The sequence below is a fragment of the Nicotiana tomentosiformis genome, chromosome 2, assembly GCF_000390325.3.
Source record: "Nicotiana tomentosiformis chromosome 2, ASM39032v3, whole genome shotgun sequence".
Taxonomy (NCBI): domain Eukaryota; kingdom Viridiplantae; phylum Streptophyta; class Magnoliopsida; order Solanales; family Solanaceae; genus Nicotiana; species Nicotiana tomentosiformis.
In genome coordinates, this window is record NC_090813.1 from 130,160,635 (window position 1) to 130,164,604 (window position 3,970).

The window sequence follows — 3,970 nt, forward strand, 5'->3', positions numbered from 1 at the left end:
TATCCAAGAAATTAGATAAACAATTGAAGGATAGCAAGGTCCAGGAACCTCAGAAATCTGAAGACTCGTTTAAATATGCTAATAAGGGGGAAAGAAACGGTTTTTCTGAAATCAAACAGGTAACTTCTGGCCCTAAAGTTACTCCTGAGACAATTTTTGAAGTTGATACAAATTTGGAGAATAGGTTTGTGCTGGTAGGGTCTATAGCAGGTGTTGAAACTACATAGTCTAGAGGAATTGGTGGTAAAAATAAAAAAGAAAAAGAAAAAGAGAGCAAGGGTTTTCGAAGTGCTGTGAGGGGAAAGGGTAAAAGAGTGGCTGATTTTTCACCCACTCCTATTAGTTTAACCAAAAACACGGGTGAAATGGTTGTTTGGGAAAAAACATCTGTTGAAGTAGAGGGGAGTGTAAAGAAAACAGGGGGAAGTGGGTCTGGCGAAGCTGCTGAAAGGTTGGTTCAACTTAGAAAAAATAGAGATTAACCTGGTTCATCTGTAGAGGAAACCCCCGCAGACCTACTGAAGAAAGTGAGGCTAAGGATGTTGAGATTGAGAGGATGAAGAAGAGATTGGCAGAGGTGGAGACTGAGAGAGATGCTCTCAGAACTGAGCTGGCAAGAGAAAAGGAGAAGAATGATGGCATTCTTCAGGATATATTGAAACTCCTCCAAACCAAAAATCAAGCACCTAGTTCTTCCCAGCCTTAAGCCTCCTAGCCTAGTGTAGATCAACTAATGACCCAGTTCGAGATTTGTTTAGTTTCTTTTGCTCATGTTTCCAGTATGTTTATTTCTTCTTATGCTTTGTGGTAGAATCTTATCAATCATCAATGAAATTCATTGTCTTCTGTTCTAACTGTTTGTTTATATTTTTTTGATGGTTAAAATTCTTAGCTTGATCTATGATGATTAATCCATGATTGCATTTGAATTAGACCCAGTGGCCATGAGTAAGTTTTAAAATCTGGTTATCTCACATTTTTATGCAACTTTTCGATGATGTCAAAAGGGGAAAAAAGGTTGCGCTTTACACTTTGAAAAGTGATGTTTATAACCTAATGAACCTCGTCCTTGATGATAAGTGATAAAAAAAAAAAATGTTTCTAACATTGTGTTGATGTTGAGCTAAGTTGAAACATGGCCTAAGCTTATGAAAAGCAGAGAGTTTGTCATCATCAAAAAGGAAAAATTTGTTGGCCTAAGTGAAGGTTAATTTTGAAGATTGACAAAGGAAGCTCAGGCATGAACCAGGTTCATCCCCTGTGTGCATACACACGGGCAGATTTGAGCATGTGGGATGCACGTGGAGAAGATAAGCTTAACTTGATCTAATTAATATCTCCTGATTGAAGGTTGCATAATTGATAAGGAGAAGGACTCCTTAATCAAAGGGAACACTATCCAAGATAAGGGAGGAGATAGAGGTTGAGATCAACTAGAACTCTTCCACCAAGGAAGAGTAGCATTAGAACTCTAGTTATTTTCTACTCTACTAACTCTATAAATCGCAGGATGTTCTCATTCTACAGGTAACGCACAAAAACAGAAGTTAAACGTGAATTGAGAGCAAAATAGCAAGACATTTTGCAAGTAGTCCGTGTGTGATTCAAGTGTGCGAACCTGAAGCTACTTGAACCAGATAGAAGAATCAGTTCCAAGTGTCTGTCTTTTATTCTAGTTCAATTCTAGTAGATGTTTTCATATTGTACCTTTCAGCTTTATCTAGAGGCAATTGTAATAGATACCTAGAGTATTCAAGCTAGAGTTAACTTGAAGTTGTCACAACAGTTAGAGGCAGTGTGCCACAACGGGATTAGAGTTAATCCTAGATTTACAAAAGTATTTTGTAAATGCAGTTTTTGACTCAGTGATTTAGTGAAGAGTTTTGGGAAAATCCTACTGGGAAGTAGGTCGTGGTTTTTTCACCTTTTTGAGCCAAGTGTTTTTCACGTAAAATCCTTGTGTTCTTTAATTTCTGCATTTATTATTCCGCAACGGTAGGATAAGGAACACATAAAAGACTCAGGTCCTTCTATAATCTGTGCACGCGAAAAATTGGACACCATACAAATCACCCCTTCTTGTGTGGTATTGAAGTTAAAACATCACCCTTCTACTTGAGGATATCAAGCATTTAAAGGAAGAATGAGCAACATTAATTGTCGAGTCAATAAGTTTATTGAGGAACAAAGATTCACAAGATATAAAAAGATTACTAAATATCTACATTTGAAACATTAAGTGATTGCAAAAAGGTGCATTCTTTATCTTCCATTATTGCATATCGATGCATCCACTCTGAAGATTAATCATCTTAGTCGCTTATGCTCTCTTGAGCTTCCCTTTCTTTAACTCTTTGATGAATATATTAGAGCCTGTCAATTACATGATATAGCCAAGCAAGATATTTCGTTCAAATAATTAAAATGAGTTCACTGTAAATAGAGAAGTGTAACGTGTTCTACAATAAATTACCACCAAGTAAGTATTTGTAGAAAATTAGAAAGGAAAAATACACTCTTAAGGCCAAAGTAGGAAAAAGCTGCAGCATCTCAAATACAAGGTTAAGGCCAAAGTAGGAAAAATACAGTGTCAAGGCCTTTCCAACAATGCTTGTTTGTAACCTGCAATTGATGAAGTTATAGAACCAAATGATCAATATGCCAATTTGGAAAAAAAAATTCACACACCTTAAATCATACTGGCTAACCACAGATTGTCTTTGTTTTTGGTATAAAGATCTGTTGGCTAAGCACCTTACAGAATATCTTTAAAAAGAAAATGTTCAGTTACGTTATTAAGAAAATTTAAGTCCTAGTGAGGTATTATGCAAACATGAATTCTATCAAAATTTTAACCCGCGATTCAAAAATTAACTTGTATTTATCTTTAAAATACTTTATTAGCATCACAAAATGAAAGATACCCGTTCCTCTTAAAAGAAAAAAAGTCCCAGTACGATTATGTTTTAGCCATAACCATAAGAACACAATAGAGCTTCTGAGAACGTGCACCTTATATTTGACAGATGGTGAGGGTATCATATCCATATGCATCAAAAAAATCAGAGGCAACATAAAGATGGAGAGTTGTTGACATATTCGACATTTTTCTGATCCATTTCTCTGCAACCATTTTGCATAAAATCACATTGTACCTGTAAATGAAATATAATTCACAGCTGGGGTCATATGAAAGAGAAAACTCAAATTCATTTTTGAGAATAACTATAAGAAACCAAATTCTCAGGGTAGGAATAGAGAGCCCAGAGTATGAAGAATACTTTCATTCTTGCAGTCTCAATTGCATTTAGCATGATGATACTCATATTTACTCCGTTAATATGGTAGTCCTTTTCACACCACTGCAGAATGGTACACACTCATCTCAAAATACTTTTGTGATTACAATATACAAATGCGTGAACAAAATTTTAACTTATTATATAAAGGATATATAGTACTGGATCTTGTACTCCACATATCTATATCTATCTATATCTATCTATACTATATTAAAAGCACAAATGCCCTTAACAAAATGTCATTCGCCTTTTTTGTCCCTTAAAACTAGATTTCTTATTGAACAAAATTGTGATTTAATAATTATGTTCCTAATATTTAGGAATTTAAAATCATCTAAAATTTTGATTATTAAATTTTTTCTTATTTGAACTATGTAAAAACTCCTATATTTAGGAATTTAAAATTAATTAAGTTTCACCTTATATAAATATTTTCCTTATTTGAAAACAGCTAAAATTAATTTTAGTTCATTGCATAAACAAGAAACGTACAAATATATATTCACACTGTTTTGGGGAGTCGAAGTTCAAATAATATTGAAACTAACTCCCATCAATATCTATTAGTTTTGGGGAGTCGAAGTTCCCACCATCCCTGCTAAATAAATTAACGTAAATATACTATTACCTCCGTTTTAATTTATTTGAACATATTTCTTTTTTAGTAT

The 3,970-nt window shown here is 34.1% G+C and overlaps 1 long non-coding RNA gene across 1 annotated transcript; it reads right to left on the minus strand.

Annotated features, from left to right (window-relative positions):
- Window positions 1-2,267: 2,267 nt before the first annotated feature.
- Window positions 2,268-3,406, minus strand: LOC104092523 (uncharacterized). The gene is made up of 3 exons (XR_685459.4): window positions 3,282-3,406; window positions 3,013-3,155; window positions 2,268-2,622 (listed from the first exon to the last, which is right to left on the minus strand). It is a non-coding gene; the product is annotated as an uncharacterized lncRNA (long non-coding RNA).
- Window positions 3,407-3,970: the final 564 nt, after the last annotated feature.